Below are 16,858 nucleotides of genomic sequence, written 5' to 3'. Positions count from 1 at the left end.
ATCTGAACTGGGCACTAAGAAATAAAAAAACAAACCAACCAACCTAAACCAGACAGCTGCAGCCTTCCCTTCAAAGTCTCTCAGTCCCGTGGTTGAGATAGAAATAGAAACATAATTGTAAGCGGCTACAAAACAACTTTATTAAGCCATAACAGGGTGCCTGGGGAGGGATGGAGTAAACTGTAATTGAAGTAGGTCTTATGGGATGCAGAGGCATTTTCTCGGGGCACAGAGGGAGAAGGGAGCTCTAGGCAGACATAAAGACCAAAGCATTTGGGGATCTGAATGTTGATGGGCAAAGTGAGAAGGGTCTCAGGGCAATGATGCAGCTGGAGGGTAAGGTTGAGAGCATGGTCTGGGGCTGACGGTGTAGGGTTTGGTAAGCAGCTGTGTTAAACCGTTTTGACTTCATCTGGAGGACAAGAGACAGCAGGGCTGGGTTTTAAGCACAGAAGCGACCTGAGAAGATCTGAATGTGGAAGGCTCACATGGGCAGAGGCAGGGAGGAGGGTCTGGAGGGGACCTGACTGCAAGGGACTGAGAATCATTAGGTGCTTTCAATACCAGAGGATGGAGAGCAGAAGTTCCCTAGGAACGGCCTGTTTCTTGACCCCTGGCTGAGGAGAGGCGGCAACAGGACGGCCCATCGAAGTGATGAGGGGCAGACTTCGACGGCGCAGGTTAAGGCTGTGTGGCTGTGTCCTGGGGTAGGCAGATCCTGATGAAGGTAAGTCTGCAGCTGAGAAAGTCTGTGGAGGATGAGTGGGTGACCCTGGACCCTTGAGCGGGCCCCAAGCTGAACCCGCTTCCTAGCATCCAGGAAGGAAAGCAGGTCATTGCCTGCCTTTGGGGTCTCCAGAGGCTTGAGAAGCCCATGCCTCAAGAGGACCAGCCCATCCAGTCTGCCATTTGTTTCATTCAGTGAACATTAATTGAACACCTACTATATGCTAGGTCCTTTTCTAGGTACTGGGATCATAGGACAAGCAAGATGAACAGGTTTTCTACCATCATGGATGGGCAGTCAAGGAGAAAATTCAGGTAATTAAAGGAGTGATAATGCTGACGCTAATGTTAACATTTGAGTGCTTACTATGGGCCAGGCACAGTTCTAAATGCTTTATAAGAATTAACTTACTTAATCCTCATAGTTTAAGCCTTTGAGGTAAGTACTATTATTATACCCATTTTATAGATGAAATAACTAAGGTCCAGAGTAACTCTTCCATGTTCAAACAGCTTGTAGGCGGCAAGAACTAAGATTTGAATGCAAACGTGTCCTGTGCCAGAGTTTGTGGTCTTAACTATCATATAACACTACCTTTCCTTGGGAATGGCTCCAGCATGAACCTCTCCAGGGGCTCCAATACCTTTAAACTAATGCAAATTCCTTAGCCTGCCCCCAGGCCCTCTGTGATCCAGAGTGAAGTCTCAGCCCTACTCTGTTCCTCCTCACTCTCTGCCCACCACCATTCTGTTCACGGCTCCCCACGCCTGCCACGCTGGGCCACACTGCGCTGCCTTTGTCCATACTTTTCACTTGGGAGAGAGTGAGAGGCAAGTGGGTTCGCTTTTCCAGCCCTAGCTCAAATGTCATATTCCTTGAGGAAGCCCAGCTGACCTCTGCAGGCAAAGTGATTCCTTCCCTGAGCACCAGTCGTGCTGGTTTATCCCTTGATTAAAGCCCATTCTAACAGACATTGTAGAGACTTGCCTGTGCTTCTGTCTTCTCCACTAAACTGTCAGTATTTTGAAGGTGAGACAGAGTCTAAGTTATCTGTATGTCCTCCACAGGTTTAACTAAGGTGCCAAGCAGCACATAATACTAAATACTAACTGTAGAATTAAATCAAACAACCAGCATAATTTTGCTGAGTACCTACCATGTGCTCAGAAGGAATGACCACCCTATCCGCAAAGACTTTATGCATATTAAATTAATTAATTCTGCCACCTATTCCACTAAGGACTGTGGTGGATCAGATCCTTGGGGGAGATATGACTATCTTAGCGATAAGACAACTAAGGCAGAGAAAACTTCAGTAATTTTCTCATGTTCACACAGCTTCTCTTCTTCGCTTTGAAGCATGTCTTGCTCCAAGGTGGCTAGCAGGTATTTGGCATACAGTAGGTACAAAAAAAAAAGAGAGAGGATAAATGAATCTACTTAAAAAGATAATTTAAAATATATTTAGCAGCTACTTGGAAAAAATATCTTAATTGAGCTGGAAAGTGAGTCAAAAAATTCCAAAGTAAGTTGGAAAACTCACTTTAGCAGAAGTCTGGAGGATAGAATGGATGGGGCCACAAAATACAAAGGGATTGGGAATTACTGGCTTATTTGAACTCCATATGACAGAACAGTGAAGGTTTTCCTGGGTAGAAGATAGGGCCATGGCTTTGGGAGGACTGAAGAGGTCACGGGGGCTTCCTGGGAAGTTCCTCAGGTGGGCTCTTATGTTAGATAGGTTGAGAAAGGGCAGGAAGGGTGCTCAAAACTGTCCAGCTCTGGCAGGGCCATGCACCTGGATTTTCTTCCTCTGTTCCCTGAGGGTAGCAGACATGTTTTGTGCCACACCCAAATCCCTTGGACCTTTTCATCGCAATGTTCTCCAGCTGATTTTCAGCTCTAGTTTAGGAGAGCAGCAGACGTGATCTAGGAAGAGCAACAAGGCTGGCAGGAGAGAAAGTGGAAGCAAATCATGTCCAGGCTAGCATTGGCCGCATGCTGTGTAGATCAAGGGTCGGGCTTTGAGTTTTACTCTGAGGTGGAAATGCGGGAGGGGGAGTGAGCAGGGAGGCGTGGTTGATGGGATTATGGGCTGCTACAGGGATTCACACTGCAGCAGTTAATGGTGGAAGTGGGTACACCTGGTAGGGGGGCCATTGTAGTGATCCAGGTGAGAAGGCTTGGTGCTTGGGCCAGTGCAGAGTGATGGAGATGATGAGAAAAGTGGTTACAGTGTGGATGGATTTAGAAGAGAGCCCACAGGATTGAATAATTCCAAGGGTTTGGGCCTGAATGAGTGAAAGAATGAAGATGCTATTAGCTAAGATGAAAAGACAATGGAAACCACGGGTTTAGGGCTACTTTGGTCATGTTAAATTTGAGATGCCAGTCATCAAATCCTCACAGCTTCCTGCTAGGCATTATTACCTACTTTCAACCAATGAGGAACCTGGAATTCATGGAAGAGAAGCTGCTTCCCTGAAGTCACACAGCTAGTGAGTGGTGGGGATGGGACGTTTTAGGCCTGCTTCACACCAAAGCCCCTTCACCAGCTACCAGGTTTTTCCTATCTGTGGGAAGCTGGCTTTCCTCGTGTTTGTCTTAAACTTCCCTCTCTCCAGCCACTTCTCCTACTCCCAGAGCTCCCACATTATGGACAGTCCCCTTCTTACAGGACTACTGTTAGTCTCACCCACTCCTCAGTGGCTTTTCCCATCATCACTGTGAGTTTGAGACTCCACGGTGGAGTGTCATTTCTGTTATTTATGCGCCTATGGTTGTTTTGTCTGCTTCTCTCTAACTCATTATTGGTCATGGATTTCTTGTCTTTGGTTCCTGGTTTAGCTCAGGAACCCACCCTAATGCTAATGTTTTTCCTCGGGGAAATGACATTCAGTAGTCTGTTCCTAACCAGCTTCCAGGAATGCCCACGAACAAATGAAGGGCATGGGGGAGAGGCGTCAAGCTCGTATGCCCCTTTGCCACCTGTTGGCCCCTGTAGAGACTTGATTCTCCCTCTATCTCTGTGTAAAAAGGCTCAGCTATTCTGTCTGGATCTAGAGGCTTTCAAGTCCAAATGTCTCAGTGATGCGAAAGAGAAAAAACAGTGTTAAATGGCCTCACCTGCCAGTACTCAATGATAGTTACAGAAATCCTCCCGTGTACGGCTATTAGATGGATTGCTGAGTTAGTGAGAGGAGGAGCTCTGGGCCCTGTGCCTCTGGGAGACCAAAATTTCTCGGAAGACTGGAAGAGAAGATCAGAAGGCAGCAAATCTCAGGGTAAACTAAACGGTATCTGAGACAGATCTCAATCAATTTAGAAAGTTTATTTTGCCAAGATTAAGGAGGTGCTCATGACACAGCTTCAGGAGGTCCTGATGACATGCGCCTAAGGTGGTCAGGGTACAGCTTGCTTTTATACATTTTAGGGAGACACAAGACATCAACCAATATGTGTAAGATATACCTTGATTCAGTCTGGTAAGGCTAGACGACTTGAGGCGGAGAGGGGGCGTGGAGGGACGGGTTCCAGGTCACAAGTAGATAAGAAACAAAAGGTTATATTCTTCTGAGGCCTTGATCAGCCTTCCACAGAAAACACAATTTAGTCTGGCTCAGCGAGTCTCGTTTTTACGTAAACAGTAGGGCAGAGGAAGCACTCAGATATGCATTTGTCTCAGGTGAGCCTCAGAGGGATGACTTTGAGTTCTCTTTGTCCTTTGTCCACAAGGAATTTCCTTGTGGGCAAATTGTGAGGGAGGTATGTAACTTCTTATCTCTGTAGCTATCTTATTTATGAATAAAATAGGAGGCAAGTTTGCCTGACATAATTTTCAACTTGACTTTTCCCTTGGCTTAGTGATATTGGGGTCCTGAGATTTATTTTCTTTTCATAGGTGCTAGAATGGAAGGTGAGGACTGAGGAGCTGGAAGGAGAGACGGCTGATGCTGAGTGCTCAGAGGTGGCTTCTGGAAGAAACAGACTTGAGCTGAGATGATTCAAACAGGTAGGAGTGAAGGCATTCCAGGCTGGGAGCAGGGCATGAGCAAAGACAGGGAGATTCCTGGCAGTGACTGTAAGTCCTGAAAACGCTGTGAATTTCCCCGGTGAATGGCCGCAGCTCCAGAGTTTGCACACAGGAGGGATTAGGAGGCAATTTTGATGAAGGGGAGTGTGTTTTTATAGCATACACACAGTTTCTTCTTGGACTGTGTGCTGATTGGGAGTGGGAAATAGGGGAAGAGGGTGGAGGTGAGGGCCCACGGTTCACAGTGTTTCAATACAGTTGTTGCACATTTAAAAATTGTAAAACTTACACACACACCCCCCCCCCACACACACAGTGCGTTTCAATGCCTCTACAGAGAGAACCAGATCCAAATGGGACCTGCATATTACGATTGGTGGATATATCTATTTCAAATCTGTGCATACCCCCTTTCTTTCTCCTCTTCCCTTGCAATTTATTTTTTGAAGAAACTAGATCATTCTGTGGTAATTCAAGCACTCTGGGTTTTGCTGCTTGCACACCAGTGATGGTGGTTGACATGCTCTTTCGTCCCCAGTATTTTCTGTAATTTGGTAGTTAGATCTAAAGCCTTGTTCAGATTCAGGTTCAGATTTTGGGGATCATTAATTATAAGAGGTGCTTTGTAGTTCCAGTGTAATGGGTGTCTCTTCCTCTTTGTATTGCTGAAGCCATTACTCATATACTAGATCTGTTATTTCATTAGAGGCTGCAAAATGCTGATTTTCCAATTTTATTGTTCTCTCCACATTTATGAGCTGGAATACTTCTGTAAAAAGAAACTTCCTCATATTAACTATTTGGCTACTCCGAAGTATAGTTTGAATAGATAAGGCAAGATAAATGCTTGATTACCAATTTTCAAAATAATGAGTTGGTTCCTAGCATCCTCCAAAGTTGACCAATGAATTATTTTGTATCTTTATGATCTCATATACTTTAATGTATTTAATGCTTTGTTATTTCACGGCTCACGTTGTTCTTATTTAGGAATTAGGAGTTTTGAGTTGGTGGCATAACCACACAGAGATGAGCCATTGCCAGCTATTCCCAAAACGTGGTAATTTGACTCTATGTCCCTAGTAGAATATACCCTATACACAAAAGGAACTAAAAAAGAGCCTACACTATTTTCATTGGTTATATTATTGTTTGCATTATTAGTATTGCAAATTTAAAACTTTTGCATGTGCCATAGTAGGATAAAACAGATAAGTAGTTATACAGTATTGGTGCTTTTCGGAACCATGAGTTTGGGCAAGGGAGAAAGGAGATACATGGGCAAAAGAAAGAAAAAGTGAGGTTAACCTGTCTAGTTCTAAATTTGGATAGGAAGTACCAATAAGGGCTCAGAATTTATTTTATCTTAAAAAGAATTTCCTAGCTCTGTCCTCCAAAAAGGTTCAGAAACAATGATTAAACCAGTATCACTGAGCATCACTCTCAAGTGCCACGATTATGAGCTCTGAAAAGAATCTTCTAAAGAGAATTTTTTAAGTTGCAATTAAAAAAAGCAAATCAGAGCAGTGACATAGTCATATATGAGCTACATTGAAGACCCTAAAATATTATAGGGTTGGTAGGAGAAATCCTCTGGCAATACTCAGCAGATAGTGATCCGTAGGTCAAGAAGCAAAGCAGGCCAGGCACACTTTGGCCTGTAATCGCAGCACTTTGGGAGGCTGAGGCAGGTGGATTGCTTGAGCCTGGGGGTTCAAGACCAGCCTGGGAAACATAGTGAGACCCTGTCTCTACAAAACCACAAAAAATAGCCTGGTGTGGTGGCGTGTACCTGTAGTCCCAGCTACTCAGGAGGTTGAGGCTGGAGGATTGCTTAAGCCTGGGAGGTCGATGCTGCAGTGAGCTATGATCATGCTGCTGCACTCCAGCCGGCCAACAGACCAAGACTCAGTCTTGAGGAAAAAGACTCACTGATATAACAGTGGATTCCAGGTCTAAGGCAGGAAATGCCTCAGATGATTCATATCAGAAAGAAGGAAAGCATCAACAATGAATGGGGTTGTATCAAAAGTATAAAGAAACCCTTAAATTATTACCATCAGGAAAGACAAAACAATTTATATGTTCTCCATTGGTTAATGGATAAAATGCAGTTGCAAAAAAATTCTAACAGTTGTGGAAACATCAGCTTATGGAAGATAACTGACACATGCAAATGAACCAAGAGCTTCAATTATGTATACTTAGTTCCCCTGATCAACTCTCTTCATCCAGCTCCCTAACAGCATTTTTATGGCAGCAATCATGGCAGTAAAATCATTTCTCACTTTGCCTTGCAGTTGTTGATTAAGAGTATTGAGCCTTGACAAAAATATTCTAAACAAAACATCTCTGTGAGCCACTCATGACATTTTGGTGAAAAATGACTTTATTCACCTTAATGAGTCTCTGTTCTTAGTCATAGCACTGTTGATATTTTCCTCTATGTTCTGTGGAATACTGTGTTGGTGGAAAAAAAAGATATTTTCCTCCACATCAGTCTTAAGTTTGAAAACCTAGAGCAGCATCGTCTTATTAAGATAGCACACATCTGTGTGGTAGAGCAAGCTTTCAGAACAACTCCTCATATTGTTAAAAACTGGCCCTAAGTGACAAGTGTTCAAACTGCTAAGTTTTCTATACTAAATTTAAATTGAAAGTTTACCACTTAGAACTCAAGAGCAGATCTTTCACCGTGAGGTATGCTTCATGTGTGTGGCAGGTTCCAGGAATATTACTGTGTGCAAATGGTGGTTCACATTTTCTGCCATTTTTCCCTTCAGAGATTTGGCTTACCTGGTCTGGGAGCCTGCGCCACTTCTTCCCAGTTGATGCTGATCTTTTCAGATTTACGCATCTTGTGAAAATATCTTCACCTGTTGTTTTACCAACAACCACTTTATAAGTTGACATGACTTCATAGACACTAGAGTTATGGTGAACAAAGATGGTAGAAGGGCCAAATCATTAATATGTGTGTTTTCATAACCATGATCTCTCCTCAGTTCGTAAGTCTGTCTTTGTAACCCACTAAAGCACACTGGTCAGCAGTGCAGCTCACTGAAGGCACTTTTTCCAGTTCAGTGGTTTATTTTGATGCGAATAGAGATGTGGTCCTAACTATTGTGTAGCTCCTCACCCACTTCACTTTTTCTATTCAGGCTCCAACTTCTGAAATGTTTCTGAAATAGACTCAAACCTTTAGGAGAACTTTTCTTTTCTTCTTCTTTTTTTTCTGAGACAGGGTCTCACCCTGCCACCTGGGCTGGAGTAAAGTGGTATGATGTTGGCTCCCTGCAGCCTCTATCTGCCATATCTCCCAGGCTCAAATGATTCTCCCACCTCAGCCTCCCAAGTAGTTGGACTACAGGTGAGTGCCACTATGTATGGCTAATTTTTTTTTTTTTTTTTTTTTTTTTAGAGACAAGGTTTTGCTATGTTGCCCAGGGTGATGTTGAACTCCCGGGCTCATGTATCTTCCTGCCTCAGCCTCCCAAAGTGATGGGATTACAGGCATGAACCACCACACCCAGCCCAGGAAAAATTTTCATTTGCTTTGATTTAGTTTTTCATTTTATTGCCCTTAATTGAGTCTTCTCAATTTTACGTTGTCAAATTATTTTGTGATTTTTTTTCTTTGAAATTGCATACTTTACTTTTTCAATGTCACTGTAGTAGAGATGGTTTATACCATTATTTTGTATGCTCATCTGTATCTACACTAAAATAAAACCCACCTCAGCTCACTTTATGGTGTTTTAGAGGGGGCTGCTCACTACTAGTTCACTAGATGTGGCTTGCGCAGAGCTCTGGCTCTTGTAGCTGTTATGGTCACATGGTGGACGTCCAAGCCAACAACACATCTGTCACAGTCCCCGTGACTCATTGCTCTTCTGAATTTGCCTCAATAGCTTCATATTTTCACTGGTCACAGACTTGCACTTCAGACATCCTACTCTTAACCACCGATCCATGTTCCGAGTTGAAAACATAATGTTAAAATTACTATACTGGAAAAAAGGAAATTAAAAATAACTCAAAACCCCAGAACTTCTGGTTTCTTTGTGTTTGAGAACAGTTTGCTGTGGTGGAAAGTGGAAAAGTGCCCAGTGATTTGTAAACACAACATGTGATCGGGGCAACAATAGCAGGCAGCTGAAGAGATCTGGGAGGCCCATGCGTTTTTATGTAGCAAAAGTGAAAATAAAACTGGTTTCTAAGTTGGCAGTCTCCTTTTTCAGATCATTTCAGGGAATTGCTGAGAAAACGTATGCCCTGCCCAGCCCAGCCCTAGCCTGTGGCTGACACACTGGCCAAATGTGTTTTTGCTGCAGTGGCACGCTTGTTTGCTTTAGAATGCGTCTGCTTTCTCCATAAATGAGAGAACGGAATTGTTCCATGTGTAGATGCACATACCACTTTGTTGTCTAATCTTTGGAAAAAATGACATAGATCAACAGAGATCAGTGGGATTTTAGGAATTTTACTTGCATATATAACATGAATATATATATATATATATACTTTATATACATGTACATATACATATATAATATGAACTCTATTTTGGAATTTGCTTAAAACACAGGTTCAAAATTATAAAGAAAATAATGCTCACTGTTAAAGCTTAAACAATACAAAACTCTATAAATGGAAAATTTAAAATTACTCTCTCTTCCTACACTCACTACCCTTACTCCCACTACCCTCCCATTCCACTCCCTACGATTAACAACCGTTAACAACTCACTATTTATTTTTCCAGTCTTTCTTTCTCTTTCAGTCTTTTTAATGGCACATACAAACACATCCAAATATATCATTTTTAACTTAAATATAGGATGATATTATTTTGCAATTTGCTTTTTTTTTAACTCAGCAATATGTCTTGGACAATTCCTTTTATTGTCTCATTTATATCAATGTACCATAATTTAATTACTCCTTTATTCATTTATGCTTATTTTCAACTTTCCACTAATCCCCTATTGAACATACTTTGTATATATGTCCTTGTGTACTTTTGTGCATTGTTTTGTGGAACAGAGTGAAATTGAAATTGCTGAGTCAATGGGCTTACACATTTAAAAAGTGAATGGATGCCACTGGATTGGCTTCTAAAATTGTATTTATTTATGTCCCGGTGAACAAAGAATGAGAACATCCTTCTACCCAAACTCTTGCCATCTGTAGTTACCATCCATTTTTAAAATCTTCTCAATCTGATAAAAGAAAATGACATTTTGTTTATTTTAATTTGCCTGTTCATTCAGAAGCCTGAATATATTTTCATATGTTTGTTAGTAGTGGTTTTCAACAGAGGAGATTTTATACCTGGGGAGACATTTGACAAAGCCTGGAGACTTTTTTTGATTGTTATAACTGGCTAGAGGGGGCTGATGGCGGTGATGACGGAGGTGGTGCACAAGCTCAGAAATCCTGGTTTATTAGCCATTTGGGTTTTTTTCTGTGAACTGCTTGCTGATTTTCTTTTTGTTGGGAACTCTTCATATTTTAGAGATGTTTTCCTTTGTTTATCGTATATATTACCAACATTTTCCCCATTTGATATTCTGTTTTTGATGTGCTGGAGAATTAAAAAAATTTAAAGTAGACATATATACTTGTCTTTTTCTTTTACACTGATATTATTGCTTTATTCTAATTAAAAGAGCAATACATGGTTGTAACAAAAAATTTAGAAAATGCAGAGAAGTATAAAGAATCATTAATATTTTTTCCTAGTTTTGTTTCCCTTAGCTTTACTGAGGTATAATTAATGAATAAAATTTGTATATATTGAAGGTATACACCATGTTTAGATATACGTGTACACTGTGAAATTATTATACAGTCACACCAATTACATATCCATCACTTCATGCAGTTACCTTTTCTTGTGTATGTGATAAGAACATTGAAGGTTTATTGTCTTAGCAAATTTCAATAATATAATACAGCATTATTAACTATAGTTACCATGCTGTCCGTTAGCTCTCCAGAATTTACTCATCCTGCATAGCTGAAACTTTGTACTCTTTGACCAACATATCCCCATTTTCCTTTCCCCACTAGCTTCTGGTAATGCCATTCTGTTCTCTGCTTTGATGACTTTTTTTAGTTTCCGCATATAAGTGAAATGCAGTATTTTTCTTTCTGTGTCTGGCTCATTTCAGTTATAATGTCCTCAGGATTCATCCATGTTGTTGCAAATGACAGAATATCCTTGTATTTTAAGGTCGAGTAATAGCCCATTGATAATGTCATGGAATTAAAAGTTAAAAAACAAACAAAAAAAGTCCCATTGTGTATATTTGCCACATTTTCTTCATTCATTCATCCATTGATGGACACCTAGGTTGCTTCCATATCTTAGCTATTGTGAAGTGTTAAAATGAGTATGGGAATGTAGACATCTGCTCAAGAAACTTGATTTCATTTCCTTTGAATACATACCCAGACTGCTGGGTCTGGTGGGAATTTATATTCCCACCAGCAGTTTGCAGGGCGTACTTTTCACCACATCCTTGCCAACATTTGTTATCTTTCATCTTCTTGATAATAGACATTTTAACAGGTGGGAGGTAATATCTGATCGTGGTTTTAGTTTCCCCAATGATTAGTGATGTTGAACATTTCTTTGTGTATCTGTTGGACATTTGTATGTATTCTTTAGAAAAATGTCTAGTTGGGTTCTCTGCTTATTTTTAATTCAGATTATTTACTTATTTATTTTGTTTTGCTACTGAGTTGTAGGAGTTTCTTATATATTTTGCATATTAGCCCATTATCAGATGTATGGTTTGCAAATATTTTCTCCCATTCTGTAGGTTGTCACTTCACTCTATGTTTCAGGTATTATGTTTAACTATTTAACTCATTTTAAGTGGATTTAAAAGATATCGTGTGAGATAAGGGTCTACTTTCATTTTTCTTCATGTGGATATCCAGTTTTCCCAGCATCATATATTAAAGAGACTATTCTTTCCCCATTGTGTACTTCTGACGCCTTTGTCTAAGATCAATTGGCCATAAGTGTGTTGATTTATTTCTAGGTTCTCTATTCTGTTCCATTGGTTTATATGTCATTTTTAATGCCAGTATCATGTTGTTTTGATTACTGTAACTTTGATTACTAGTTTTTGATTACTAGTATATTTTGAAATCAGGTAGAGTGATGACTTTAACTTTGTTCTTCTTGCTCAAGATTGCTTTGGCTATTTTGTGGGTCCATATGAATTTTAGAATTATATTTTCCATTTCTGTGAAAAATGCCATTGGATTTTTGTTTTGAGACAGGTTCTCACTCTGTCACCCAGGCTGGAGTGCAATCATAGTTCACTGGAGCTTTGACCTCTGGGGCTCAAGTCATCCTCCCACCTCAGTCTTCTAAGTAGCTGGGAGTATAGTATAGGTGCATTCCACCAAGCCCAGCTATTTCTTACTTTTTGTGTGTGTGTGTGTGTGTGTGTGTGATGTATTTCATTATATTTCCCAGGTTGGCCTTAAATTGCTGGCCTCAAGTGACCCTTCCATCTTGGCCTCCCAAAGTGCTGGGATTACAGGTGTAAGCTAACACACATGGTCTGTCTTTGGAATTTTGGTAGAGATTGCATTGAATCTGTAGATTGCTTTGGGTAGTACTGACATGTAGTATTGACAGATTTACAATATTAATTCTTCCCATCTATAATCATGGGATAGCTTTCCATTTGTTTGTATAATCTTCAGTTTCTTTTTATCAATGTTTTATAGTTTTCAGTGTTAGATCTTTCACATCTTTGGTTAAATTTATTTCTGTTTTTTAAAATATTACTAATTTCAAGGAGGAGATGTTAAGAAAAAAATAAAATATTATAAATGGAATTGTTCTCTTGATTTCTTTTTTTTTGAATAGTTCATTGTTAGGTATAGAAATGCTACTGATTTTTGTTTTTGATTTTGTAAATTGAAGCCTTACTGAATTTGTTTCTTAGTTCTAACAATTTTTTATTGAAGTCTTTAGGTTTTTAAAAATATATAAGATCATATTATCAGCAAACAGATAACTTCACTCCTTTTATTTGGATACAATTTATTTCTTTTTCTTGCTTAATTGTTCTGGCTAAGACTTTCAGTGCTTCATTGATTAGAAGTGGTGGGAGTGGTTATCCTTGTCTTGTTCTTAATTTTAGAGGAAAAGTTTCTAGCTTTTCACATTGAGTATATTAGCTGTGGGCGTGTCATATATGGCCTTTATTATGTTGAGGTACATTTCTTCTATACCTATTTTGTTGAGAGTTTTTATCATGAATGGATGTTGAATTTTATTAGATGCTTTTTCTGCATCTAAGATGATTTTGTAATTTTTGTTTTTTATTTTGTTAATAAGGTGTATGACATTTATTGATTTATGTATATTGAAGTACTTCTGCATCCCAAGGATAAATCCTACTTGCTTATGTTGAATGATCCTTTTAGTGTTCTGTTGAGTTTCATTTCCTAGTATTTTGTTGAGGGTTTTTGCATCTATGTTCATCAGGAATATTGGCCTGTAATTTTCTCTTCTTGTATCTTTGTCTGTCTTTGGTATCAGGGTAATGCTGTCCTTATAAAATGAGTTTGGAAATATTCCTCCTCTTTAAGTTTTTATAAGAGTTTGAGAATAATTGGTATTAGTTCTTTAAATATTTGGTAGAATCTAGCAATGCAGCCATCAGGTGTTGGGCTTTTCTTTGATGGTAGACTTTTATTACTGATTCAATCTCATAATCTGTTATTTGTTCAGATTTTCTATTTCTTTCTGTATTAATTTTAGTAGATTGTATGTTTCTAAGAATTTATGTTTCTTCTGGGTTGTTCAATTTTTGATGTATAATTGTCCATATTAGTCTCTTACAATTATATTTCTCTGGTATTGATTATGAGTCTCATTTTTCATTTCTGATTTTGTTTATTTGACTCTTATTTCTTTCTTTGTTAGTCTAGCTAAAGGTTTGTTCATTTTGTTTATTTTTTCAAAAAACTAACTTGTAATTTTGTTGTCTTTTTGTATTATTTTCTAATCCCTATTTTATTTATGCTCTGATCTTTGTTATTCCTTTTTATTTGGCTAAGTTTGGGCTTACTTTGTTGTTCTCCTATTTCTCTGGGGATGCAACACTAGGTTGTTTATTTGAGCTCTTTCTTTTATTGTGATGTAGGCATTTATTGCTATAAACTCCTCTCTGAGGACTACCGTTGTTGCATCCCATAAGTTTTGGTACGTTGTGTTTCCATTTTTGTTTACTCAAGATATTTTTAATTTTTGCTTTTGATTTCTTTGACCCATTGGTTGTTGGGGAGCATGCTGTTTAATTTCTACATGGTTGGGACTTTTCCAAGACTTCCTGTTATTGATTTCTAGTTTTATTCTATTGCTCTCGGAAAAAATATTCAATATGATTTCAGTCTTCTTAAATTTGTTAAGACTTGTTTGTAGCCTAATACATGATCCATTCTAGATAATATTTTATGTGCACTTGGAAAGAATGTGTATTGTGCTGCTGTTGAATTGAATTTTTGTATATGTCTGTAAGGTTTATTTGGTCTGTAGTGTAGTTCAAGTTCAATGTTTTCTTTATTGATTTTTCTATCTGGGTGATGTATTCATTGCAAAGAGTAGGACATTGACGTTCCCTATTATTGTTGTATTGCTGTCTGTTTCTCCCTTCAATTCTGTTAATATTTGTTTTATATATTAGATGCTTCTATTTTGGGTGCATATATATTTACCATTGTTATATCCTTTTGCTCAATTGACCCTTTTATTATTATAGGATTGCCTTCTTTGTGACAGTTTTTGACTTAAACTCTATTTTATCTGATACACATATAGTCACTTTTGCTCTCTTTTTGTTACCATTTGCATGGACTATCTTTTTCCATCTCTTTACTTTCAATCTATGTATGTTCTTAAAGTAAGTCTCTTTTAGGCAGCAAGCCTATAGTTGTATCTTGTAGTGATAGTTAATACTGAGTGTCAACTTGATTGGATTGAATGATGCAAAGTATTGATCCTGGGTGTGTCTGTGAGGGTGTTGCCTAAGGAGATTAACATTTGAGTCAGTGGGCTAGGAAAGGGAGGCCTACCCTTTATCTGGGTGGGCTGCAATCTATTCAGCTGCCAGCCTGGCTAGAATATAAGCAAGCAGAAAAATGTGAAAAGAAAGACTGGCTTAGCCTCTCAGTCTACATCTTTCTCCTGGGCTGGATGCTTCCTGCTCTTGAACATGGGACTCCAAGTTTTTCAGTTTTGGAACTTGGACTGGCTCTCCTTGCTCCTCAGCCTGCAGATGGCCTATTGTGAGACCTTGTGATCATGTGAATTAATACTTAATAAACTCATATATCTATAATAGACTCATATATATCCACGCATGTAAGTTTATTATATATATGAGTTTACTGTATATGTATATATATATGTATATATATGTGTGTGTGTATATATATATATATATATATTCCATTAATTCTGTCTCTCTAGAGAACCCTAATACATTTGTTTTCTATTGTTATCTATTCATCTACTCCATGTCTTTTGAGTGAGGAATTTAATCTATTTACATTTAAAGTAATTATTGGTAGGTAAAGACTTGCTATTGTCATCTTGTTAATTGTTAATTGTTTTTGGACTATTTTATAGTAACTTTATTCCTTTCTTCCTCTCTTCCTTTGTGATTTGATTTTTTATTGTAATGGTATTTGATTTGATTTCTTTATGTTTTGTGTATTTAATACAGGTTTTCTTTTTTGTGGTTACCATTAGGCTTACATAAAACATTGTTATAAAAGTTTATTTTAAGCTGATAATAATTTCAACTATGTAAGAAACTCTACACTTTAACTTCTCCCTTCTTCACATTTTATGTTATTGCTGTCATGATTCATATATTTTTATATTGTATAGCCATTAACAAATTATTGTGCTATGATTGTTTTTAAATATTTTTGTCTTAATTTTTGTCAAAATTAGAAGAGATTTACCATTACAGTATTATTTTGAATATGACTATATTCTTACCTTTATAGTGAGTTTTATACTTTCATGTTTTTATGTTGTTACTTAATGTCTTTTAATTTTAACTTGAAGAACTCCCCTTAGTGTTTCTTATAAAGCAGGTGTAGTGGTGGTGAACTTCCTTAGCTTGTTTGTCTGTCATGTGTAGTATTCTTGAATAGCAGGTTTTTTTTTTTTCTTTCAGCACTTCGAATACATCATCCCACTGTCTCCTGGTGGGCCAGGTTTGGCCTTATGGGGGTTGCCTTGTATATGGTCAGTTGCTTTTCTTTTGCTGCTTCAAAATTCTTTATTTGTCAACTTGATTATAATATGTCTCAGTGAAGATCTCTTTATGTTTAATCAATCTGGAGTTCTTTGAGCTTCATGGATCTGGATATTTTCTTCTCCAGATTTGGGAAGTTTCGTTTTTTTTAAATAAGCTTCTTCCCTTTTTCTGGGACTCTCGTAATATATATATTGATTTGCTTGATATCTCATAAGTCTTGCAGGCTTTCTTTACTCTTTTCCTCTGACTGGGTCATTTCAAATGACATAAATTCAAGCTTACTGGTTCTTCTGTTTGATTAAGTCTGCTGTTGAAGCTCCCTATTAAATTTTTCAGTTCAGCCATTATGTTCTTTAGCTCCAGAATTTCTGTTCAGTTCTGTTTTATGGTTTCTCTTTGTTGAACTTCACATTTTGTTCATGTGTTGTTTTCTTGATTCCATTTAGTTGTCAGTCTGTGTTCTCTTGTAGCTCACTGAGATTCTATAAAACAATTATTTTGAGTTGTTTACCAGGGAGTTCATAGATAGCCACTTCATAAGGGTAAGTTACTGTTGTTTTATTTTATTCTTTTGGTGGTGGTATGTTTCTCTGGTTATTTGTGATCCTCATGGCCTTGCATTGGTATCTGCATATTTGAAGATGTAGGCATATCTTCCAGCCTTTGTAGACTGGCTCCAGCAGGGAAAGCCCTTTAACAGTCAGCTTTTCAGAGAATCTGGGTGAGCCAGCTATTGGGTCTGCAGGCAGGCTTGCTACTGGAGTCCTCAGGAAGTATGGGTTGGTACCT

At 38.5% G+C, this 16,858-nt stretch overlaps 1 long non-coding RNA gene across 1 annotated transcript in view; it reads left to right on the top strand.

The window, feature by feature from the left end:
- Positions 1–4,784, top strand: part of LOC116541123 — a 152,395-nt gene extending 147,611 nt beyond the window's left edge. Inside the window, exon 3 of the long non-coding RNA XR_004264720.1 lies at positions 4,629–4,784. This is a non-coding gene — a long non-coding RNA (uncharacterized LOC116541123). The remainder of the gene's footprint in view (positions 1–4,628) is intronic.
- The last annotated feature ends 12,074 nt before the right edge of the window (positions 4,785–16,858 follow it).

The sequence above is a fragment of the Sapajus apella genome, unplaced genomic scaffold, assembly GCF_009761245.1.
Source record: "Sapajus apella isolate SASKATOON/1434 unplaced genomic scaffold, GSC_monkey_1.0 scaffold4, whole genome shotgun sequence".
Lineage (NCBI taxonomy): Eukaryota > Metazoa > Chordata > Mammalia > Primates > Cebidae > Sapajus > Sapajus apella.
Note: the sequence above shows the minus strand (reverse complement) of the source record. Positions and strands in the feature narration are given on the sequence as shown.